Source organism: Phocoena sinus, chromosome 10 (genome assembly GCF_008692025.1).
Source record: "Phocoena sinus isolate mPhoSin1 chromosome 10, mPhoSin1.pri, whole genome shotgun sequence".
In the NCBI taxonomy this organism is placed as follows: domain Eukaryota; kingdom Metazoa; phylum Chordata; class Mammalia; order Artiodactyla; family Phocoenidae; genus Phocoena; species Phocoena sinus.
The window spans coordinates 94328757-94355328 of NC_045772.1; the positions used below are offsets into that span (position 1 = coordinate 94328757).

At 48.0% G+C, this 26572-nt stretch overlaps 1 protein-coding gene across 10 annotated transcripts in view; it reads right to left on the minus strand.

The window, feature by feature from the left end:
* The window catches only part of ETV6 (ETS variant transcription factor 6), a 240627-nt gene that overhangs the window by 158433 nt on the left and 55622 nt on the right, over positions 1 to 26572 (minus strand). Inside the window, exon 1 of one of the 10 annotated variants that reach the window (XR_004351779.1) lies at positions 3874 to 4150. The exons of the other annotated variants lie outside the window; for them this stretch is intronic. The gene's annotated coding sequence lies outside the window, so the exon portion shown is untranslated. Of the gene's footprint in view, positions 1 to 3873; positions 4151 to 26572 lie in introns of those variants that run through there. 10 annotated transcript variants of the gene reach the window in all.

Sequence of the window (26572 nt, forward strand, 5' to 3'; positions counted from 1 at the left end):
TGCCGATGCAGGGGACACGGGTTCGTGCCCCGGTCCGGGAAGATCCTACATGCCGCAGAGCGGCTTGGCCCGTGAGCCATGGCCACTGAGCCTGCGCGTCCGGAGCCTGTGCTCCGCAACGGGAGAGGCCACAACACTGAGAAGCCCGCGTACTGCAAAAAAAAAAAAAAGGCCGTGCCAACCATGATGCTATTATTCTTGTGCCGTGGTTTCCAGAGCTTTCAGACCGAGGTCCAAAGACTCGTGCTGATTCACTTGCCCATTCCTTTCATCCAGAGCAAAAAAAGAAAAAAGAAAAAAATTACGATGTACCGTCTCACTACATTATACCCTTTTATGTACAAACATTAGACATTAGATCATTGGGAAGAGAAGAATGGGTACAATTTTCCTCAGTTCAGACTAGAAAACTACATCAGTCAAATTTCTAGAGGCTGGCCTCGAGTGTGTTACAGCCAGATTACAGGACAAACACTGGTAAATTGGGAATCTCTGAATGGCCCCGAGTATCCTAAGACCAAAACAAAAATCCCACTCAGTTCAAACCACCGTCAATACGCGCTTTCTAGTTCAATAAGGGTGTTTAGAAAACTTTTTATAGCTGACTGTAGGTTTTTTACTCTACCGTCCCGACCCAGAGCTTTTAGCATTTCCTCCCCATCCAGAGACTCAGCTGTGGGTCCCCCTTTGGGACTTCCCATCCTGCTTTGTGCCAGGTCAAGTCTCTCCAGCCCATGTTTGCCTGACGGCCTCAGCAGACCTTGCCCTTGACTTTGGATCTGGGTCTCCTCCTTCACAGTTCCTTGGACTTTCATTCTCCTGTGTCCATGTCCATGGCTGGGGGTCCATCTCACCTTCACGTGCTTCTCAGACCCCCAAACCACACTGGAGCCCCAGGCCCTCCCTCTCACCAAGACGGGAAGGTTGTCATTGGCAGAAAGCGCGGCCTGAGCAGGGGGCCTTGCCTGTTCTGCTCACCACCATGTCCCTGACACCCAGGGCAGTGCCTGTTGGCTCATAGCAGCCCTCGTTACATGTTTACTGAATGAATGAATAAGCCTTATTAGACAACCTCACTCAGTGCATTTCTCGATGCCAACACAAACTCACCTCTTGTCCCGTGTTTTCCCCTAGGGCCATCTAGTGACTTTTGGACACAGTTTTAAGTCCAACTGTCTACATAAAAATCTTGCTACGAGCAGCCAGCACTGCCCTTCTCCTTGTCTTCTCCTCTCCAGGAGACACGCTCACTGCCCCACTACCCAGTTAATGGGACTTGTCCTTAGGCCTTATTCCAGGTCGGTCCATGTTCCTGGAACACCTGCCCTCCAAGGAAACCATCTCATCAACTCTGCTGCCTCTCAAGAGAGAGACTTAAAAATGTGCTTATACTCATCCCAATGCTGCCATCATTCCTCAAAAATACTTTAAAGACACCTCTTTTGGGACGTTCAGAAGCAACTACAGGTACCAGTTTACAGCTGCTTCTTAGATCTGACCAAGAACAGTTTCAAGTATAGCTTGGAAGACTTACTCATCGGACTCGATGCCAAATGATTACAGCTACGTCCAAAATTTAACTCCCACCTCGAGGACCGAAGTTGTTCATTGCTCTAATTACCTGTGAAACGTTCCTCTCCCAGCTAGACTAGAAAAGAGTGGGGACACAGACTGTGTCTGTGCTGTCAACTGAGTTCCTCCATGCACGGTGCCTGATACACTGCACATACACGACTAACGACTGGTGAGTGAATGGACAAATGATCTGAAGACCTTTCTGAAAGATTTCTCTTTGATTCAACAAATACATGTCTGGTCCTGCTAGATGCTGAGAATATGGAGATGAGTAAGAAAAAAAACCCCTCTGTCTTCTTTAAGGAACTTAATGTCCAAAGGGGAAAAGATGATTTAAGGGGAAAGGAAAAGAAAGTATTATTTACCGTCAACCCTTATGTAACAGATACGTAGCACATTTCACTGAAACTTCCCAGCAATCAAATAAGCATGACATTTAAATCCCTATTTTAAAAAAACTTAAAAAAAATTGGGATTCAGCAACGCTGCATAACTTACATAATGGTAATAAGTTACAAGCCAGTCTTTGAACCCGGAGCCTTTGGACAGCAAAACCTAGGTCCTTTCTTCCTTGGCACCAAGCAAGGGGTGTACAATTCAAGGAAACGTTTTGTCTTTTAAGTGACTACTTCTGAAACTCTGAAGGAGACACATTTACATGGATATCTGGGTGCTGGTACGGGTCTACCCTTTTTTAGCCTTACCCCACCCATACTATTCTGGAAATCTTGTTAGGTGATTTTAGCCTTACCCCATCCATACTATTCTAGAAATCATGTTAGGTAATTTAGTCTTACCCCATCCATACTATTTTTAGCCTTACCCCGTCCATACTATTCTAGAAATCACGTTAGGTGACCAACCAACTCTGATCTCCCTAAGAAGTACTCCAGGGACTTCCCTGGTGGCATACTGGATAAGACTCCACACTCCCAGTGCAGGGGGCCCGGGTTTGATCCCTGGTCAGGGAACTAGATCCCACATGCATGCCGCAACTAAGAGTCTGCATGCCGCAACTAAGGAGCTGTAGAGCCGCAACTAAGGAGCCCAGGAGCCACAACTAAGGATCCCGAGAGCTGCAACAAAGGAGCCCACCTGCCACAATTAAAGAGCCCACCTACTACAACTAAGACCTGGTGCAACCAAATAAATAAATAAATATATAGCCCTAGCTCACACGGGCATCAAGAAGCCTGAGGCTTATTCCCTCAGAGGTCCACGACCCCCGATCTGTGCCAATGTTGGGGTGAAGGTTCTTTTAGTAGAAGTTGCCGTGTGAACATAGGGGGGCCTACGAACACCCCCGGAGGGGCAGGTGGACTAGGCAGCAGATAAACATCGGTACACAAGGAGCTGGAAGGAAGGAGGAGGCTTGGAAGCAGAAACCAGTGTCGCTACAAGGGGCCAACTTTGGGACACACATCACAAATGACCAAGACATCTGCTCATTCTTACTAAGTAGAAGATGAAAAATGGAGTCTTTCAAGTTTCATTTCAACGACATTTGAAAGAGACGAAAGACGTCGTATGGTTATCACAAGAGACATTAAAATCTAGGGACCGTGCTTTCCCTTCCCTTAGATTTCTCCATTCAGTTCTAAAAATATTTTTGAGCCTACACAGTGGTGGTGAAGAGCTATAGTTTGGAGATACTCAGGCTTGTTTTGAATCTTGGCTCCTGTATTTACTGCATGACTCTGGACAAGTGACTTAAGCTCCCCAAACCTCAGTTTCTTCATCTATAAAATGGGATAATGATAACACTGGTTCTATCTATCTCAAAAGGTTGTAAAGGAGAAAACACATTAGAACTCAGCACAGGGCCTAGCACATAAAAACCTTAACAAGCATCAATGACAAGAACACGTGCCAGCGTGGTGGTAAATCTTTAGGACATACAGATACGCACACATACAAAGACTGACCGGTCACTTTTGAGGTTGGCTTAGGGGCTCCATCTGTGGTAGGCTCAAGATATCACATAATTACACAGAGGACTGTGTGATGAAAGACACAAATGGTCATGTAAACCTACTGCCCACGAGAGAGCTTAAGTCACTATCAAGTGCCTTTGCAAACCACCTGTTTTCAAGCAGGAAAAAATAGGGAAAAAGGAAATCAAAAGACTCCGTTCCAATAAAGACGCCGCAACAAGCGGAAGTGGCCACTGCTAGGTCTGCGCGTCCTAGGACGATCAGACAATCCCTGTCTCTGGATTGGGTAGATACTCGAGGAGAGAGAACTCAATGTACTTTCCGTGACACTGTTACCCACGCTCTGCCCAAAGAGAAAACGTGCCTTTGCTTCTTTGGAGGAGCACGGGAGCGGCTACAGCTGGAGCATCAAGTCGAGCGGTCTGCAGAGCAGAGGTTTCCCAGCCGTCTGCCATGAGGATCGGCGGGCAGGCGGCCTCCTCTCAGCATCAGCTGCACCTGGATTTGCGGATCAACTCTTCAGTATCCCGGAGCACAGGGCGGGTGGTGTGGGAGGCGCCTGTGTTGCTCTAATAGTGAGCACATTTCGTTCCTTGCATGGAGGTAACTGGTTCTTGCTAATGACACCTCTTTCCCAGTTGGCTGCATAAACATTCAGGGGCGGTGTAGCCCAGTATGAGTCGTCAGGAGGAGGGCCTGAGGTACTTACTCAATCAGCGTGCACTCACTCTACCTGTAACACACACCTTTTCTGTAACCTCTGAAATTAAACAGAAGGGAAAGAATGGAAACAGGGTGAGGTGTCAGGGAGCATGGTGCAGGAGGAAGGGCTAAGGGAAAATGAAGTGGTCCATCAAATATATTCAGAACCTTCTATGTGCCAGATACATAAGATATGATACCTTTCTGTTTCATAAATGAAGACACCAAGTCTCAGTGAGCTAAAAGAACCTGGTTTTTCCAATGACACACAACAAAGTGGGGCTAGAATCTGAATCAAGGTAGGTCAAATTCCAAAGCCATGATTCTACATTTTCTCCCCCAAAATGAGGAGTAAGGATCTTTGGCAAAATTAAAAGTGGTACCATGGACTCAGGGAAGATAAGATGGTAAAAAAAAATAGATTAAAGTTTTTGAAAGTTCTCGTGGTTCACAAGGCGATTGCAAACCTGGAGTCGAGCAATTTAAACAGAAAAGAGCATATTCTGACATCTGGGATAATGTATTTAGGCCCAGCGTCAGGGTGCTGGGAGAACAAGAGTTGCTTCAGATTGCCCAGAGGCAGGAAGGGGAAGGGATGTCTGTGCGTCAGGTACAGCCAGAGAACCAGGGCAGCTGCCCACTCCTGAAAAAGCGGCACATTCAAACGACAGATGAAGAAAAAGAAGGGGTGGAGAGATTTATACTGAAAGGAAACTGTCCTGCTTGTGAGTAGAGCTTAGTGAAGGACATGGAGTCCATTTTCTTTCTGGCCTCTCTGGCTTCCTACTTCCTGCTTCTTTCCTGACAGCAAGTTTGAGCAGAAAGGGACCCTAGAAATCGAGACCAGCATCCTCATTTTTCAGATGGAAAATCTGAGACCAGCAGAAGTATCTGCAATCACACTTCTTGTTTCAGAAATCAGGTAGTGATCAGTTCTCGTTTTCGTTTTTCACCGTATTCTGTTGTAAAGAGAAAAAGCGTAGACAGGAGGAAAAAACAAAACAAAGAACAAACCACAACCAAGAAACCAGAATTCTTAACTTGTAGGCACAAAGATATCCCTACTTAGGGCGACTTTCCCTGATTCCAGGGCTGTGTGCTTTGAATATTCTACCAAGTGGCATTAAAGGTGTGCACTGCACTGCTCACACAGTACCTTCTAGGTCATTTCTAAGGCACCAGGCCAGGCTGAAGGTTAGGACTGCAAGGCCGAAGGATGTCTCTTTACGCAGGGTGACCCTCATGGTTGCTTTCTTGGACGATGCACCATCCTGGTTGACCTGGGGTGGAGGTGATTCCTGGGATGTGGGATTTCAAGGCTAAAACCAGGAAAGTCCCAGAGAAACCAGGACAAATTGGTCTCCCAATTTGGCCTTAAGTAGGGTCACATTCTCAACCGAGCTAATGGACCCATGTAGACAAAATGCATTTAGCTGGACGTTTTAGCTGGTATGACACCAGCTCAGCGGTAGCTAACATTTCAAGTTTTTACAAAAAGAGGCAAGATGAAGATTAGTGACTGTAAAGAGCCTTGAGCCCTGGGGGAGGAAGCTATTCTCAAAGTAGGAAGTGTTAAGTCCATAAAGAAACAATATGAGAATGCAGTGGGGCTTTTTCATACCTAACAAGTATGACTAAATCTCTAAACACTTCCTGTTCCGTCCCATGTTTTTCTGAAATTTGCTTTTCCTTATTGGCCAAGAAGATAGAAAAAGAAAAACAAAACCGTTCTTTCTTCTCATAAGAATAACAGTGGGGAATTTCAAAACCTCCAAAGACTTCTAAAGTTTAGCCAGCTCTTGCTGTCAGATAGAAATATTATGGAGAAACGAACAGCCCTCATTTTTTCTCCATAAGCATCCTAAATTCTTTGTACATATAATTTTGGGCAAGTCGAAAACCATCTGATTAGAAAAGACAAATACTTACACTTAAGTAGCACCCATGCATTCAGCCATCTAGTTGTATTTTCAATTAAAAAGTTTCTGTTGTCGTTAAACACTCTGACAGGTGCTGAGAATACAACGCTGAATAAGGAGAATACATTTTCATTTTAGTTTTCACAGTCACCCGAAGATCAAAAGCTGGGTTTTGGACTTAATCCTGATTCTTATTGCAATGGAGAAAGCAAGCCACCCTAACATAAAACCTCACATTTGAATCATTTCTCCAGGGCAGTCCTTCCCAATCACAGAGAGCTGCAGTGCCCCAGAGGCAGCCTCACTTTCTCCTTTTCTGGGTCACCAAATACACAAGAGGCACTCAGCCTGGAATGAAAGGGTGTTAAGTCAAGGAAGGGGTTACACCAGGGAGCGTGTCAATGGTCTCCCCTACTCACAAGGACAGCTTAAAGCTGCCCTCTACCCACATTTGAGAAAGGCACTCTTCCACCTCTTCTCAACTCCTAGAAGCGCGATTTGAATGTAAAGTAATTTTCTAGGGAAGGCCAAATGGTAGGCCACAGAGGACCCTTGGGCGAGGCTTTCTCTCCGTCCACTTCCACTCTAATGCACTGACTGCCATACCCTCCAAAGCAAAAGGGGGAAATGGAACCAAGCACACAAATCCCACCACGTTCTTGAGTAGAGAGAACTGCCGACACCGGCACCTGCACCCGTAGGGTGAAGTCTAGAGGACTTGACGTGAAGGGTCATGGGAAGCAGAGCCCGAACACCGTCAGACATCCACCCAGCAACACGGCCCGTCCCGGTCATAATGCCACCTCACCAAAGAGTCCACGGTCATTGAACTCAGCTCTCCCCCTGTGCTGCGATGGACCTTCAGTCCCTAGAACCCTGGGTCCTTCGTGCACGTGGGCCTCCTGGGAGCCTTAGTGACTTGTACTTTTGTACACAGTACGTTGGCCTCTTTGAGTTTAGCAATTCCAGACCAGGAGCCTTATTGGACTTCCTCTGTTTATATAAGACTCATCAAGCAGGTTATGCTGCTTTTCTGCCACTTTTCCTTCCAGACACCTCCCAAATGCCAAGGTATCAGGAAGCAAGAGAGGGGTAGGGTTTTCTCACCACAATCCCAAAGGCCTACAAAGGCATGCGTAAGCCACGGGCTTTGCCAAAAGCCTGCTGCTGAGCCCTTAAATGGTGGAGTATGTTTTTCAGGATGGTAAGGGAAGGGTTGTCAGGTAAGGTCAAAGTCAAATGTACTGTTTCTGTCGTTACTGCTGGTCTCTTTCCAGAGAGAGTAAAATGCACCCCTTGAAGCTGGCAGCAAGTCCCGTGCTTGCATAAATACTCATTTTCACTAGCACGGAAAAATCCCCCCCGCCCCATAGCACATAATATGTTCATGAAATCCCCTCTTTATTTTGCAGATCTAGAAAAGGTGGGAGAGAGAAATTAAATGCCTTTGTGAATCAGCAAAACAAACAAACACCTAGGGATAGAACCTAGGACAGCTAGTCTTCCAGCCTGGACCCTCACATCCGGCACACCACAGGGAAGATGGTTATTTTTTCACTACAAAGGAGATGACCTTCAACTTCAGGCGTGTAAGGTACAAGAAAAATCTTGAAAGACACCAGTTATTTCGTGGAGAGGAGAATCAATAAAACAGTAGCCCAGGGCACAGTTCTTTCCAGAGGTCAAGATGGTATCTAACCAAGGTCAAGACTGTAGGAACCAGAGGTCAGAGACCACTAGCTAACCCGTGGTATGAGTCAGTCCTATTGAGATTGCCTCAAGGTTAAGGAGAGAATCCTCAAACTGCAAGCAATCTCACCAAAGAAGAATGGGAAACGAGCTATTCCCGTCAACCTCCTTTTCATTCATAGTAAAGGTTGCCACGGAGCAACCAGCTTCGATGCTGGGTGAGCCCGTTTATTAGGCATGAACCCAAACCTACCACTCTGCAATCCCGCCCCCATCGGTACCAAGATGGCAGAAAGAGTCTGCGGTTAAAGGCTAAAGCCTCTGAACAGGTCTTTGATCCTAACGCTCCCAACCACAGGAGTGCACCCAGAGATCAGATAAAATCCAGAGAACACGGGCAAAGTTCAACCGACAGCTGCCCCTTCTAGGCCACGAACTGGCACACCTGGCCATCTGGCAACTGTTCCTTTAGCAGACCTTAACCTGCCTGAGCAGGAAGCAGTGATAAGGCTAAAGGTAGTTCATGTCGATTGCTATGGTTTCTCACACCTGAGCAGAAGTCAGTCTAGAAACAGAACCTTAAAACTGCTGCCCGTCAGTTCCACGGAAGGTCAGAGTCAAAAAATTAACAGAGATAACGTACACCAAGCGTTCTGTAAACTATAAAGCCCTACATAACAACAGTACATATAATTATTTTGGTATTAAACAATGCTAAAAGTAGAATATTAAATTGTAAATAAACATCGATAACAGCTACGGAACAAATGGTGAGCGCAGGGCTGAGGACTTGAAGCGGTCCGGTACAGGTACTGGTTGCTATGTAAAAAGGCTCCATTTCAAAAACCTTTTAAAGTGGTCCAAACGTTTAATAAACAATAAATAAGTTTAAATGATTTCCTTTCATTATAAATGTCTATGGTCCAATTCAACAGTAGAATCAGTGTCATAATCGTAACTTGGGGGCATCTCCAGGTGGCCTCAACGCTAGCCCCATCTCCTTTATCACCACAAAGTACAGGAATCCGATTTTGTAAGGTGTAGACCGTTCTCTTGGGAGACGTACCAGTTCTTGCTAGTGTACAATCCATCCTGAATGAACACCCAGCAGTAAGGAGGAATCAACGGGCAACAGAAGCCTTTACACGAGCCCCGTTTACTGAATTACAGTAAAAATTACAGTAAAAATAGAGCCGCTTTCCCCTGCCAAGGTCAGCTCCCGTGGAGTATCTGAGAGCCACCTGGTCAGAGCAGCCTGCACACAGCTGTGGGCCACCAGGCCCGTGGGCTTCTCCCCCACGTGTGTCATGCAGCCTCTACAGGACATTCAAGACACTGATTCCTTCACTTTTTAGAACGATGTAAGTCAGGTGTATTCCCCACACTTTTAATCACGCCTCGTAACTGGAAAGCCAGCTCCACTGTACGCTGGAGGCCGTATTTTCTCAGCTCTTCTTATTCCTTATTTATTCTGAGTCTAGAATTATTATTCCTTTCAAGTGACTTCACGCGTGACATGGATGAGGGCGATGAGGAACACAGAGACGTAAAATGATCGAAGGGAACTTGGACACCACGAATAGAACAGGAAGCCCCCGGCTACACTGCCTCTAAGGGGAGAGGGCCCTAAGGGATGGGCGTACGGGATGCGGGCACGTTTGTGTGATACGAGGTTCCTTCCGTACCAGGCTCCCTGTTGGAAGAGTCAGACAAACCCCACGTTCAACAGCTTGTCATGCCAGTGGTGTTTATTTACTGTCCAGGGCAGGCTACCTCCTCAGGGCTCTGCTTGGTGTCCTTCTCCCCCTGCCCGTGCACGGCCTGCTTACCCTCCACACGTCAGAGTCTGTCTCTTCCTCGACAACAAGTTCAAATCTTGGCACTGACATTTATGAACTGTGTGACCTGGCGCAAGTGACCCAGCCCCTGAATCTCAGTTTCCTCGTCTGTAAACTGGAGATAAAGATGCCAATCTTGGAAGGCTGTGCAGATTACATGAAGTCGCGTGTGTGCGTGTGTGTGTGTGTGTGTGTGTGTGTGTGTGTCAAAGGCTTCCACCTCAGAATTACACAACGTCTGGCACACAGGAGGCATTTGCCTTCCTCTCTCTAGCCTGAACTGACTCGTACTTTTCAATTACTTCGTGTTCCTACATTATCTCCCCACTTAGATTGTGAAGAGTCATGTCGTTTTCATCTCTCCTACCCACTGCCCGAGCTGTGTGCACAGTGGGTGCCCAACCTGACAACTGCGGCCCAGAGTACTGAACACATGGATCATTTCCCCCACTTCTCGTAATCGCTGGTAATGCTTCCCGAGGAAACTACCATGAGCGCTGGATACAGCTGATCTCCCCTCTGACCCATCAGTACCTCATGCCCCTTCTTCTAACACACCTCTTTGCCACCTGGAATGCCCTTAAGAACTCCCAGAAGCCAAGTTATCCATTCATTTGATCACTTCTTGAGTGCATTTCTCTCGAGGACACTTGGTGAGCCCATAACCATTTCCTGGGTACATACTATGTGCCAACGAGAGGCACTGTGGATCCACACTGGTACTTGGAAATGGTAAGACATGATTCCCCCCTACCCTTGAGGCCACCAAAGCGACTCATACGGATAGATAATACACACTCAAAATAACACAGAAAACCAGACACTAAGAGAAGAGTGTATATGTGAGTCCTGCGGGACAAAGAAGAGGAAGTTGTAATGCAGCCTGCAAACACCGTTCTGAAATTTAAAAAATATATACTGCCTTTGAGATGGACCTTTCACACACGTAACCTTGTTGAAATAGGAGGTCAAAAGGAAACCCCATCGTGGTCTCTTACAAAACAGATCAACACTTAAGGCAAATGTCACTCCAGAGAAGCTCTCAGGATTGCCAGGCCCTCGTCAGTACCTTCTCTCATGTTAGGTAATGCACAATGCAAAACCAAAGAATTTTCCTGCAACTCAAACTTGGAATTCTGTCCAATCCATTCCACCCATATTCACAGCATGGGATGTTAAGTATTTAGCACCAGACTAGGTATTGAGCAAAGAAAAGAAAAGAAATATAAGTCTTAAAGACTCTCTGCCCATTCCAGGCAGCAAATGGATCCTGGAGAAAAGATGTGCCCTGACAGCAGGTGAACCTGACGGGGAAAATGGGCAGGAAGCAGGCGGCCAGTTTATGATGGAAGAAATGCGTGGCCAGAACACTCCAGTCTTCCCAGAGGGAAAGCTGGAGAACCCAAGGGCAAGAGGGCAAGGCCCACCTGTGTGGACACTGGAGTAGCCCCACCTGGAACCTTGGTGTCAGACAACAAGGAGGGTCTCCCCTACCCAGATGCATGGTAACGCAAAGTGCCTGGTGAAAAGCAGTGTGGGAAGGCTGTGAAGGTCTCATGCATGGACCACAGAGCCAGACAGGTCCCACGTCTAGCTACGCAGCTACTACAAATGCCTTAATGAACTGTCTAAACAGTTAAGACTTTCTTCTTACTTCTCTAAGGCTTATCATTATTTCTCAGGTCCCCACCCCCCCGCCGCCAACTCTTTGTTCTTGTACCAACTCGACCCTCTGCTGATACACAGAGCAGAAATAAAGGCGTCCTGAAGGGCAGGTCTTGTCCGTCTCTGTATCCTCCCCCCCTCCCCACCACCACTAGGACGTAGCAGAGGGCCCGGCACACAGTAGCTTCTCGATCAATGTTTCTGGAACACCCGGTCATGGGTCAAGCAAAGGGAAACAATGAGAAGATGGACCCCTGAAACATCACATAGTTTACGACTCTCCCCCGAGGGTAACTTCCCCCAGCGCTGACTGGCACAGATCCACCCACGTGATCGGCTCCAAATACTGAAGATCCGTGAACATGCCTTGCGTGGAAGGCTGTATGCGGAAACCTTAAACCCTGCCGTAAGCCCTGGCCACATCGACTGTGCAAAACTAGCCCCCATCAGGAGCCATCTGAGGGAAACCCAAGCTGCATGAGTGACCGGAGACCCGGGCGGCTGACCTGCTTGCGATCTGGAAGCGGTCCCAGTGTAATGGCAAGTTTAAACCAACTGTAACTGGGCGATACCTCGCAACCCACTTCCCTACAAGACCAAGAGTCAGGCTGAATGGTGGCTGACCGGCAGCGGGGCGCGGGAAGCTGCTGTAGGGAAGCATCAGCTCCGCTGGGTCAGGGGGCACAGGGTGGCTTCAGGTGGCCAGCTCTCACTCCAGGGACCCTCGGGAGTGTGGGCTCCCCCTTCCCCAACCAGGGGTCCCCACAGGCTTCCGGGTGGCTCTCAAGGACAACTTGCCTTATCCCAGGGAGGACCTGCTTGAAAAATTTTCATTTCACTCCAGGTAGCAGCCAAGTAAAAGCAGAGCTTTGTAGACGGTTGGTGATACCACCCTGCCTGGGCGTATGGGGGCCTGCATTGGGGGGAAGAAAGGGCAGAGGCTAAACTCACCAATGTGTTGGTCAAGGGGAAGCAGGACAGGATGAAGGACCAGAAGGGAACCCTGATGGATCTGTAAGGATGACAGGATTCGTGTAATAAACGCTCACCAAACTCCCACTGGGTGTCTGGTACCACCCTGGGACACCAAGACAAAGAAGGGGGTGGTCCTCAAAGATTCAGACTCTTGGAGGTCACACTTGATGACAACAAACGTGTATTTTTTTTTCTTGAGAATGTTATTAATGTTGTTACAATACTGATTATGGAGAGCACGAGAGAATGGGAGGCAGGTAGGAGGGGAAGGGATAATAGAAAGAAGGGAAGCGGGAAGCAGGAGGTGAGAAAAGGAGAGGCTTGTGCCCATTAAATGGGATAATCCTTGTACAGTACTTAGCCTCTGGCATACAGTAAGTGCTCAATAAATGTTGGCCATTGTATTCATTGTTATAGGGACCTATAACTGCGTCGTGCGTGCCAGGCTGCATTGAACACATACGATACGGCAGGCTATAATCTAAGTAAGGCCTTACCTTGTGTTAATTCATTTAATGCTCCAGCCTATGAGATAACAGTATTCCCATTTTATACACGAGGAAACGTAGGTAAAGCGATTATGTCAGCTCCAACTACCCAGTCACACAACCATCAGGTGAGAGTTGGTGGGGGGGTCAGACCCAGGTGTCTGATTCCCGAGTTCATCTTCTCATCCACGACACCCGTGGCTCTCAAGGTGTGGTCCCTGGAACCTGGGAACTTTTCAGATTTGCAAATTCTTGGTCCCAAGCAGACCCAGTAAGCCAGAAACTCTAGGGGAAGGGCCCAGCAGACTGTTTTTAAGAGGCCTCTCGGTGACCGTGATGAACACCAAAGTTTGGGCACCACACCACTCATTACGGTACAGCGCTTCTCCGTACAGCGGCTAATTTAAGGCGGATAATAAAACACTTCTCCCTCACTGGGACTGGGCTCGCCTGGCAAAGGGCCAAGGTCAAAACACTTGGGTCGTGCATTTCTCTCCGATTAGGGAGTACCCTGGGGTCGGGGCTTGGGAGAACAATCTCAATGGTCCTTATTTTCAGAGAAGTGGATTTGGTTTCTCTGATTCCATCCTGTGATGTAAAGAGGAGAGGCGAGGAGGGGGTGAGAATCCCTGGATATTCTTAGGATGGTTTAACTCCTTCACAGCGTGGTGTCCCGAAATATCTACCACTGGATTAAAAAGGGAACTTGAAAGCTTTGCCTCTAACGTGTTAATTTAGCTTCTGACAATGCGCTGCAGGTGGAGTTGTCTGTTCTTTCCTCTGAGAGTTAATTCAGTGACTCACACCGACCATCCAGTGGGTGGATTGGCGTGCTTCTGGGCCGGGGAGCAGCCCAGCCTTTGGCCATTTCACTGTTCATTAGCACCTCTGCTGAGGATAAGCAGGGAAGAATGAAAGGTGAGGAAACTCAAGCTGGTCAATTTTTCTCCTTGTTAGCAGTTCTGGTGAAGACTTGGTGGGAGGAGAATTGTTATTGGCTAAAATGAGACACAGGGATGATCTACAGGCTCTGAATTTCCGTGCCCGCCCACCCACCGCCCCCCCGCCCCCCGACACGGTCAGGCTAGCCTAACTTTATAGTGTAGCCCCGTCGACAACTGAACAGAAGCATAACACTCAAATTCTAGAATTTCTACAGAGGTAGCCTGTGATATCTTCTTGCTCTAAATTATAGCTCTTAAAAACGCCAAGGTCATGGCCAATTTTGATGACAGCTGGAAAAGCTCAGAGAAGTGGTCACGTCTCCATAGATGCCATTTTCAACAGCTGACTTTTCCCACCTTTCTAACTTTCCCTAACTGAATACATGCATCTTCACGCTCATACGAAAAAGAAACCTAACATGAATTAGGCACCTACTATATTCTAGGGTGCCAGACCTCCTTCTGGCTACCTTAGAAACATTATCGCTTAATTCTAAAACGACTTGGCAAGAAATTTTTATCCTTATAGGGAAAACCAGAGAATTTAAGCTCCAGTAAGTCCCAGAGCTAAAATCTGAACACAGAGCTGTCTTCCCCCCGCCCCCAAAACCTATGCTCTTTCCACTATGTAAGTCAGCCTCTGTTAATCGCAAACACCTACTGTACAGCACGGGGAACTCTATGCAGTATCTTGTAATAACCTATAATGGAAAAGAACCTGAAAAATTAAACATGTATATATATATAGAAAATGTAGCTGAATCACCTTGCTGTACACCTGAAATTAACACAACATTGTAAATCAAGTATACCTCAATTAAAAAAAAAAAAAACCAAGTCAGGCTCACTGATAAGATGTTTTACATCCACACAGAACTCTGGGACGGTGCCCTCGATGCCCATTTGAGAGATGCTTGTGCTAAGTGCTCTCTGTGACTTTAAAAGATGAAGCCCGTACCTGAATGCCCTAATAGCGTCCTCAGAAGCCCCCCATGATATCTTCAGATACCCACCTTTCCCCTCCCATCAGCTCTAATAAATCCACTTCTACCCCTGTAGCCAATCTGTCCAGACAGTCACTGATCTCGTTCATAGCTTCAGGTTGGTGGCAGAGCAGGCATTTCCTACACAGCAGAGGCCTGAGGCCACGGTGGGAGAGGACGTCGGAAGAGACGCCTTCACTTCCTGGATGACTCAGCGCCGGCAAGTGTGCCAGGATGCCCATGCAGCCAAAGCCATGCCCTCGGTGTCACCACCTGGCCGCTTCCCACTTCAGGGAGGGAAGGACTTGAACCGTCCAGCGTGAAGGCAGGAGGGCGAAAGGGGGAAGAGGCTCTGTTCACAGTCTCAATCCCTATCTTCCACTCCCCAGTGTCTGCTCCTAACCCAATGCCCAGATTTTAGTGCCTAACTTGCCTTTCTCCTCCCCAAGCCCCGCCGGCCAGGCTGCCCTCTGCAACTCTGCCCCGGCGCCCCCAAAGAGCCATGGCACCTCAAGTCTCTCCCTGGGAGAAGCTCCGAGGCCTCTGCGTGTTGGCCAGAGATAAATTCACCTTTATTCAGCAACCCGTAAACTCGCAAACGGGCATCATTGGGCATCTGGTCCTTCTTGGCCTTCCCTGGTGAGTGACTTACTCTCGGCGCAGGAAATATGACAAAAGCTGGTCCTTCGGGAAAGAAAATCTCTTCCCTCCCCTGTCCACAGCACTCACTGTCTCCAGCACATTCTAGTCTGAGAAGATCAGTAGCTTTTATGGGTCTCTAGTCTGTTGGGAGTTTTATATGCATTACATTGCCCAAAGAGGTTGTAAAATAATTTGGGGCAGGGACCCTCTTTTCTTCACCAAAGAACATCCATAGGACGCTGGACGCCCAGGCAGGGCCTCCTAATTTGAGATGCAGGCCTCCTGCCCGGAGCAAATGGATCCCAGACTCCAGGGAAGTAGGTCCCCGTGGCCCCAGCTCAGCTTCCTCTCCCCGTGGGCTCACCAACAGGGCAGCAGCGTGGCCAGCCCTTGGGAAGCTTCAACATCCTTGAGTTCATCTGGTCTGCTGCCAGGTCTGGAGTTGCCAGAGAAATCACACTGACTGCCCTACCAGACTGGATGAAACACTAAACAAATGCACCCTGCCTGACATCAACCACTGCAGGAAGGAGAGGGGAGCGCAGACCCTGGGCAGTTCCTGTCTGAATGACTCTTTCTGAATCACAGGGCAGGGATCGGCCGAGGGCCCTCACATGACGGGGCTGGAGAGTCAGGCAGCCCCCAAAGCGATGCCTGTTAATTCCAAACGACGATGCTCAGCCCCAGGCTGGCTTCCCACGTGCAGTTCCAGAGGACCTGTGCTTGTCTGGGCCTGCCCGCGCCATCCTGAGATCCTTCGTAACTTTCAAGCAAGGGACCCCGCGTGTTCCTTTTGCCCTGAGCCTCACGGGATAAGTAGCCAGTCCCGTCATGCACTTCAACTTCAGTCGAAGATGTGCTGCAAAACACCCAGGAAGTCTGAGAAGCCGTACCAGTAGAAGTAGGGTGCGACCAAGCAGGGTGTGAGTGTGGCTTCGGGCCGGCAGGGATGAGCCACGAAGGATGACCGCCCTGTAGAGAGGAGGGAGCACAGGGTGCCCGGGAGGAGACAACGCCACCTGCAGCAGTGGCACCACAAACAGCTTCTCAAATACACATACTAAGTACTGCTCCCTTTGGAGCACTATTTTCTGGAAACTCTCCCAATCCACCTCAAATCTTTGATTATGGGCCTCACTCTCTGATTTCTACGACGTCTGACTTTTCCCTGGTGTTTTAAAGAAGAAGCTCATTTTAAAAGCTGGCCTTCCATTGGTTTGTTCTTTTCTCCTCACCTGGAGAGAAATGCGCAGGAGGTGAGGGCTGCTGGGATGGAGAGAACTCCACTTCCAGGCTGTTAATCCTCGGCTGCAAGTCCAGACTCTGCCAGCCACAGAGCCGGCAGCGGCAGTAAGCTGTACGGGTCCAACAGCACCACGTACCAGGAAGTGGACCAGGACCACAGGTGGGAACATCAGAGCCACCCGCAGTCTAGGGTCTGGCTGGGCGCAAACTCCCCAATGATAATCAACGACATCAAACTACAGGAGGAGAGCCGTCCCCAAGTGTATCCTCTAAGAAGTGGCCTTGGGCAAGCTTTCCCAGGTTTTTCCAAAAGGAGCCAAAAGACAAAGACACTGCTTCTTTGAATGCTTCCACAGCTGTCTTGTGATCACCTGCAGCCATACGAGGTTAAGCCTTTTATTAATGTCCTCAGACACGACGGCGAGAGACGGATGGATGCACCTTACTCAACACCCGCCCTGCCCCCCCATCACAGTATTATACTACGGGGGAAAGCAGCTGTGCCCTTTTCACAGGGGCAGTCAGAGTACCCCCTATCACTCCAGTCTGTCTTCATCCTCACGCACGGCCTCTCCTGAACCATGAGATCAGCAGGAAGCAGAGATGTTTTATGGGCTGTGTGTCACTCAGTGTTGCCGACTCGTCCTAACCGGTGATGAGATAAGGGACCCCCAAGCAATCGCCATCAGGGCCGGAAATGGGGTGACCTGGGCTCCAGGTCTGTCCTTTCTCGGGAAAGCAGAGCTGGGTGCCTGCTTCTTGGCAAAAGGAAGAAAATGACGTTGGGCAGATGCTGCCGTATTTGGACCAGGAGAATGTTGGCGTGCAGCAGGCCGGGAGAGCAGGGACAGGCAAGATAAAGGCTTTTCCCTGAGGCCCTGGGGAAGCCCTAACCTGTGTACCCTGAAGGCCGGAAGCGCCCGCGCCACCTTCTGAAACACCTGCTCGGATGAGAGCCTGCTGCGAGCCACGCCGGCCCTTTCATCAAAATCCACAGAATTTTTCTAGATGTAAGAGATAAGGGATCTGCACCTACACATAAGACGGGGCTCAGGGGCTGAGCCCTTTATGGACTTTGTGCCACTGCTTGAAAGCCACCAAGGTGTTCTCAGGACTGGACGGCACGGACGGGTGTTGGATTACTCAATACGGGAAGAAATAAGCAAAACCTAACACAGCCGCTCTGATAGCTATTCTGCTCTGATGGCTCTTTCCACTCGACTGCGTAAAAGGCAAATCCAAGAATCTTAGAGCTGGAAGGGAAGAGCCATCTTCCTGACTGGGTCCATTGTTTCATAGGTGGAGAAAGGGGATGTGGAAGGTAGGTGAGCTGGCACGATGATAAGCGTCCTCAGAGCAGGCCCAGACAGAGCACAAGAGAGAGAAGCCAGCTCTGCTCTGCCCACGTCTACCAATTTCAGCCCTAGACGGACCAGCTTCCACCTGACACTAACATAAATGCCAGTGCAGAAACTGAGGCAGTCTGTCTGGATGGAGACTACTTGTTCAGGGCAACTCACCTGGGTGGCATAAATCAGTACCAGTCACCAGATCACGGCCCTGAGCTCCCCGATCTCCACCTAACTGGGTCCAAATGGTCTTAAACACAAGCAAGCTGTTGCTTTCTTCAACTTTTCAGTATCAGACCCAGAGTGTTCAGCAAATTCTCTTTTACCAAGATTGCAGGCTTAATACAGCTAGGTCAAGGGTCACTGTTCTTCCCTGGGCTCTCCTATTTGTGTGAAGAAAGAACTGCTGAATATTTACTGATTATTAGAAGAAACCTAATAAAGACACCTGATAAAAATTCTCTGATCTAGGTTCGTTTTCCTCTCTTACACGTCAGATTTTTTAGGGAACTCAAAGCCTTTAGTACTTCCAAGAGTCATGTTTTGTGACTGTGACCAAAGTTAGAGAATCAGCTGTCACAAATCCCCAATTCATGATAATCAGAGAGAACAAACCCCTGTCCAAAAATAAGAACAATGGCTGACCTTCCTTTAAAAGATCAACTCATCGTCAGGAGTGGGAGAGAGCGCTGACTCAGGAGCCGGCGGGGCACAGCAGTGAAGAACACAAGCTTACATGGGACAGACCGACCTCCAAATCCCAGGTGTGCCTCTTATGAGCTGTGAGTTAACCACGGGGTCACTTAACTCGCTGGGGTGCATTATGTAATCTCTGAGTCTTGGCTTTCTCATCTTTAATATATTTTTTAAATTTATTTATTTATTTTTGGCTGCGTTGGGTCTTCATTGCTGTGTGCAGGCTTTCTCTAGTTGCGGCGAGCAGGGGCTACTCTTTGTTGAGGTGCGCGGGCTTCTCCTTGCGGTGGCTTCTCTTGTTGCGGAGCATGGGCTCTAGAGCGCAGACTGAGTAGCTGTGGCGCGTGGGCTTAGTTGTTCCGAGGCATGTGGGATCTTCCCGGACCAGGGCTCGAACCCGTGTCCCCTACGCTGGCAGGCAGATTCTTAACCACTGTGCCACCAGGGAAGCCCCGCTTCCTCATCTTTAAAATGAAAATACCTAAGTGAAATAAGTCAGAGAAAGACATACTGTACGGTCTCACGTATATGTAGACTCTAAAAGAAACCCATAACTCGTAGGTACGGAGAACAAACTGATGGCTGCCAGAGGCAGGGGAGGGAGGGTGAGGATAGGGGGAGAAATGCGTGAAGGTGGTAAGGAAAACAAATGTCCTCTTTATCTTCAAAATAAATAATCATTAGGATCTATCTTGACTGGAAGCTCTAAGACAAGGAGGATGCTCAACTCTATCTGATCCAGTCTATCTTGGCAAATGAAAGAAATGACTTACAATACTTATCTAACATTGTACAGTCTTCAAAGCACATGCTCAGAACATTATCAAATTCTGTCACCCCAGGAATTCCTACTGGCTTGCATTAAATAACAAAGACAGACATCATCTTCCATCTTTGAAAAGCCTCTCAAAACTATCCCTACATTTTATGTCCGCCTGCCACTGCCCAAGATCAGGGCCTTGACACGTAACCTGGAGCATATCTGTAGTCATCTCTGCATTGGTTCTGACGCCGCCATGGTCCCCTTCCTCCAGTCAAAGCCACAGCCATCGGTGTTCCAACACCTTCACTGCCTTCCAGACGCCTTCGATGTAGCCCAACCTCAGGGGCACACCTCCCTTACCCTGTGTTCCAACCACTCACCTTCCCAACGCAAATGTCCCCTGTCCCCTCTACCAGGAAGTCTGCTCCGATCCCCTGATCTGAAATAATCACTTCCTCCTGACCTTCCACAATCTTCTGTCTACATGTGTCTCACGGCACTGACCATTTTTTGCCTCAAGTCATAATTACTCACCTCATTGCCTATCTCTACTGCTGGACCCCAAGTCGTGTCTTTTCCATCTTTGGTTCTTAGCCTCCTGAGCCATGTCAAGCCAGCCACGCATGTAATAGGTAGTCCATAAAGTCTTACAGAATTATTACTTAATTGGTTAATTGGTTTCAGCAGGCTCCTAATCAAATCTATGCTTGAAGAGAAGCAGCGGGGTTGGGTAGTTAGGCAATTCATTATCACAACGTCTTTTCCATCACCTTGGAAAGCACAGAAAGCTGGAGGCAAGCCCATGAGACAGTAAGCAGGAGGCTGGTTAAGTTTTCATTGGGAGCAGAGAGCAGGGAAGAGCAGCCCTGCTGATACCTGTGCCCAGGGAACATGGGCAGGCAGAGCTTTCTTCTCTGCCTTCCCTTCCTTCTCTTTCTCCGTCCTCTCTCCCTTATCACCTCCATCTCCCTCTGACCTCTAATCCGCTGTTCACTCAATAAGTATTTAGTGAGTGCTTACTATGTGCAAGGCATTGTTCTGGCACTGGGAATGCCACAAAATGAGGCCACTAGCTTACATTCCAGGGCAATGCATTTCCAACTTGTGTCATCATCTGAATTATCCGGGGATCTTGCCAAACAGCAGAACTGGACTCAGGGGGTCTGGGGTGAGCCCAAGCACCCGCATTTCTAATAAGCTTCTGGGTGATTCTGACACCACCAGTCCATATTCTCTGTAGAAAGGTTCTAGACTGAGCAGTGGTTCTCAACCTTGGCTGCCCACCTGGAAATCACCTGGAAAGTTTTATAAAATACCGACGCCTGTGCTTCTTCCTCAGAGTTCTGATTTAATTGCTCTGGAGTGCATTAGGATTGTAAAAAAAAAAAAAAAACTCCCATGGTGATTATAATGAACATCCAAGGTTGAGAACCACTAGTGAGAGGTACAGATAGAAAATATTTATTTCAGACAGTACTATGATGGAAAAAAAAGGTAAACACAACTGAAAGTGAGAGATTATATTAGTATATGAGGTGGATCAGGAAACACCTTTCTGAGGAGGTGACATTTGAGCAGATACCTGAAAAATGTGCAAGAACAAGCCATACCGTTGTCTAAGGGAAGGGCTACAGGTAGAGGAGACAGCATGTGTAAAGGCCCTGAGGTCGCAGTGTGGTTGGCGTGTTTGAGAAACAGCAAAGGAGACTCACATACAAATACAGACACTAGGAGGCTTCACTGAAACCATAATTTACAATCATTGTAAAATAGTCAATCTTAATGGGAAGTCTAGGCACACAAGACCTGAAGGAGCATTACTCAAAATGAGTAATGCTTTAAATCTAAAAAACACTCTGAGATGGGCAAATATTTGAAAGCAAGGGAAACGCACCTGGATCTGTTAGGTCATTTACTCATCCCCAAGAATTGTATCCAATAAATATTATTATCCCCATTTTAGAGATAAGTGACCAGACGCTCAGAGAGGCATGCTCACGTGCCCATGATCGTAAAAGGGCGAGATTAACTCCAGTCTGAATGACCTCAAGGTCTGCCCTCTTTCCACGATAAATTCATCCCACACTGGGTTGCTCACCTTTACTCTCACTTCACACGTGCTTCCACCTTGGGCAGAGTGGGAGTTGCGGGGGGGGGGGGGGGGGGGGGGGAGCAAGAGGGAAGGGGAGAAAAATTCAGGAGGTAAAGGAGGCACAGACAGAGAAGCTGGAAGGACAGCGGCCTCCCCGCCCCCACGCCTTCAGCTCCTGACTATTCACAGCTGATGCTCGTAAAAGCCCTGGGAGCTCCAGAGGGTGAATTTTACAGGTTGATGTGGCCGGGCCATGGCACCCAGATATGTGGTGGAATAGCAGTCTACACGTTGCTGTGAAGACAGTATCTTAGAAGAGATGAAATGGAAATCAGCAGACTATGAGTAAGGCAGATTATCCTCTTTCATGTGGGTGGGTCTCATCCAATCAGTTGAAGCCCTTAATTAAAAACAGACTGAGGGGCTTCCCTGGTGGCGCAGTGGTTGGGAGCCCGCCTGCCGATGGGGGGGACGCGGGTTCGTGCCCAGGTCCGGGAGGATCCCGCATGCTGTGGAGCGGCTGGGCCCGTGAGCCATGGCCGCTGAGCCTGCGCGTCCGGAGCCTGTGCTCCGCAACGGGATAGGCCGCAACAGTGAGAGGCCCGCGTACCGCAAAAAAAACAAAAAAACAAAAAAAAAACAAAAACAGACTGAGGTCCTCCAAGAGGAGGGAATTCAGCCTCCTATTGTCTTCGGAGCTGCAACATCAACTCTTCCCTGGGTCTGGCCACAGAGATTTTGGACTTGGCAGCCTCCACAAGTGCGTGGGCCCATTCCTTAAAATAACTCAAGTCCGTCTGTCTGTCTGTCTCTCTCTCTATACTTACACACACACACCCTATTGGTTCTGTTTCTCTGGAGAACCCTGACTGATACAGATGGCACAGCCAGTAACATCATTCCCATTGAGGATGAGAGGATGCATCTCTGAGAGGCTTCCCGAGGTCACACTTCTAGGAAATGAAAGACTGAGACTGGGGTCCAGGTCCTTTACACCTCTCACAGACCACCTGTATAGCTGGCATTTCATCTGAAGTCTCAGACCAGATTAAATGCTACAACTCTGACCATACACGGAATGTTTTTAATAGCATTTTTATCCCTTAAAACAGATTGGGTAGATGAAACAGGGAATACGGCAAAAGCAAATAAAAGGAAAGCACTTCACTTTGCCTACAGCTGGTAAGATCACTGTCCTGACTCCTGGGATTGCTAAAAAGTGAGACAGGAGGGTCCCTGTTTACCACAGTTTAAACCTTCACCTGAGGATTAACCAAAGTGCTTTGTTTTTAGGAGGCTTCCTTGATGGGCTGGAAAATAATGATGGGAAATATTAACACAATCACAGATGCCACACTAAAATTTCAGGACTGAAAAACACCCAAAAGGGGCTGGGGTTTGCTGGAGCCTTGACAAAACAGGAGACAGAAAGTGGAAAAAAACAGAGAAAAGTGATTCAGTGATGCAATTCCACCCACGGCGGGTAAGGTTGGGAAATACCGCACAATTCTTCCTCAAAAAATGTTGATCAAAATACTTGTTCAAAAATAATGATGTTGAAGAAAACAAGGAAGTGATGTATAAGTCATGACTTCAGATGAGATTCCTCTATTTTTTACTCATTTTTGAGTACTTATGAGCCTGCCCCTAAAAGGACCCAGAAACCATTGTTAACCTTGTATGACCGGTGTTTTGAACAAACTTTAGGGAGAAATGTTTGGAAAGTCAAGGGTGCAGCAAGGATGTCCCACAGAAACCAATGGCATCCACAAACATTCTCTCTCCTTTGAAAAAGGAATTTGGGATCAGAAACAGTATCCCTACTCTGCGTGAGAGTCCAGGACAGAGGGAGCCAGGATATATGAAGAAAAAAGAAGGGACGTATTTTAAAAACAGAATTTCTGACATATACACACTATTAGATACAAAATAGATAACTAATGAGGATCTACTATATAGCACAGGGAAGTCTACTCAATACTCTGTAATGACCTATACGGGAAAGGAATCTAAAAAAGAGTGGATATATGTATATGTATAACTGATTCACTTTGCTGTACAGCAGAAACTAACGCAACACTGTAAACTGTATGCCAATAAAAATTAAAAAAATAAAGTTGTGCAAATATATAGCAAAAAAATAAAGTTCCCAAATAAAACAGTATTTTATACAGTCAAAAGAAAAAGAATATTCCTACACTTAAATGGAGTAACTTCTCCTCCTTCTGCAATTAGGATGGAGAAACGAACCTCGCAGGTAGAGAGACTCCTGGGACTCCTGGTGGATGATGTCCTTCTCTCAAGGTACTGCTATCGCTGAAAAACTGAATGAGTCTCCATGAAAGGGTGGAACTCACTCCTCGAGAACCAGCTTTGGAAACTGAGTTGTGTTGGACCATTTCACTTCTTACCAGACGGGAAAGAGAGTTAAGAACACTGAAGAAACAAGAATAATAGATGGAGCCAGTGTGGGAAAGCTGGGGGATACAGTTGGGAACAAAAAAGAGAAAGGAGAGGCGAGACCAAGGCCAGGCTCCATTCTCCAGGGACACCCAGATCCCCGGTAGGATGGGCAAACCTTTCATACGACTTGCCCAACTCAATCAGTTAGCCGTGGTTACCCTGAAGAGCACTGTGGTCATTAGAAACATTTGCCGTGGTCCTGGGACGGAGAGGAAGAGCTAAGTATTTGCTAGGCCTGGCTGCGGCCTCGGACCCTCCAAGCTAAGGGGTCCTGACCCAAGTCAAGTGAGGGGTCGCCTACTTTCAAGGGGCCGCACTACAGTCTTAGGACCTGTTTAAACACAAAGTAGGGGTGGCTTTCTTGGTGTGACCTCAGGGGAGGCTCAAGACCCCCCCCCTAATCATCCTAAAGGCCCCTACAGAACTTCTCCTGGGGGCTCAGGAGTTGTGGCCACAAGAAGGTTGCCGTCACAGGACCAGAGCTTCCCAGGAAGGGCAATAAATGACCTCATTAGCGTGGATCAGCTCCTCAAATGCCCGAGCTCTCAACTCGCAGAGCACAGGGCCCCAAGGCAGTGGGCATATTTTGACAACAGCTCTATTTTATATTTTCAGAGTACTTACCAACTTTAATGTGTTTAAAAGGCGGTAGGAGCGGGACCTCCGAGCTCAGACTGCCTGGATCTAAATCTCACTTCTACGACCTTCCTGCCATTTTCCAACCGCAGAGTGAGCACGATGACAGCACCTACCACCTGGGACCGTCGTTGGGAGGATAACATGGGCTAAACAGGTAAACAGGCACCTCGATCAGTATCTGGCACATGGCGACACATCATAAACACAGACTGACCACTGCCCCCAACCCTTCGGAGAGGTGAAGAGGTGGGCTCAGAGAACTTAAGTGTCTCTTCTGGTGACAAGCAGAACAAGATTTCACATAGAAGGTACGGAAACGTGCAGGTATGGTTTGCACGTGTGCTGGGAAGGGATGGATGTACCTGGGGTTGGGGGAGGGACATAGAAGAGAGTATCTGAGCGACCAGAGAAAGCCAGAGGACTTCAGAAGGGGACAGAGCACTAAAGAGGAGAAAAGGGACTTCCCTGGCAGTCCGGTGGTTAAGACTCCACGCTTCCACTGCAGGGGCCACGGGTTCGATCCGTGGTCGGGGAACTACGATCCCACACACCACACAGCATGGCCAAAAAAAAAAGCTAAAGAGGAGAAAAGAGTACTCCAAAATCAAGGTTTCTCTTCCACGGCCTAGGTCAGAATCAGACAAAGGCTTTCCCAGCATGTGACTAACGTACCGCGGCTCTCCTGACGTAAGAACACTCTGCTCATCAATTCTGTAAGGCTACCGACGTGGCATGTGGAGAAGCGTGATGTGCTGCATTAGTCAGGGCTTTCCAGAGAAACAAAACCAGTTGCATGTGTGTATATACATAGGAAGAGATTTGTTTTAAGGAATTGGTTCATGTGTTCAGAGGCTGGCAACTCCAAAATCTGCAGGGGGGTGCTGGAGACCCAGGCAGGAGCCTACGCTAGAGTTCAGTTCACAGGCTGTCTGCTGCATGCCCTCCTCCTTGCGGGAGGTTAGTCTTTTGTTCTGTTCAGGCCTTCAACTGATTGGATGAGGCCCACCCACATTATGAAGGGCAACCTACTTTACTGAGTCTACCAGTTTAAATGTTAATCTCATCCATTAACACCTTCACAGAAACATCCAGAATAATGTTTGACCACGTATCTGAGCAGCGTGGCCCAGCCAAGTTGAAACATAATATTAACCATCACGTATGCCCTTGTCGCCTTCAGAGATTCCGTTTCACAGAAAATTATGAGATGTCCAATGAAAACATACGAGTTCTACAAAGACTTTCAAAAAAAGTTTTTTTCAAAAGAAGGGCAGGAATAAAACCGACCAAATTAAAGACGGTGGCTAACTCGGGTGGGAAGGCAGGCAGGTTCATTTTATCGCAATGCTTTGTAACTCACATATCTTCTTGTGTATATATCGAATAGTACATAGAAGAGAAAGGGAGAAGAACCAAGCCTTCCGGCCATGTAGTGAGACCCTCACCTCAATCCAGCCTCCTTGACCCCTCCTGAACAGCACTCTCGCCTTCTCTGATCATTCTGTCTCCTCCATCCATGGGCTGATACTCTAGATGACTCTTCACGGGCTTAGCCCTTTCCTTCTCAAATAGATTTTAAGTCCCTGAAGTTCTGGGGCAGTTTCTCACAACATCTTGTTATTCCCCCAGGGAGTCTAGCCGAATGTCTGAGTAACTCAATAAAAACTCACTGAAGGCTGCAAAACAAGGCGGGTGGGGCAAGCGTAACAAAAATAAACCAGCGGAAGAACAGAGCTGCTTGAGGGGCGCTCGGTTTCAGCTGTATGGAAGGCGTTAACAGCTCCACAAGTTGGCTGGAGGGATCAGAAGCCAGGCAGGGTCACATGCATGACTGTTACATGCCTAGAAGGTATGTAAAATGCCCACCCACGTGGTGCTCTACAAATGGTACCCGTGTTAATCAGGATAACACAGCAAGGCTTGCAGATGGGGATACACACAAGACAGGCGGGGCCTCTGAGATGTCCAGAT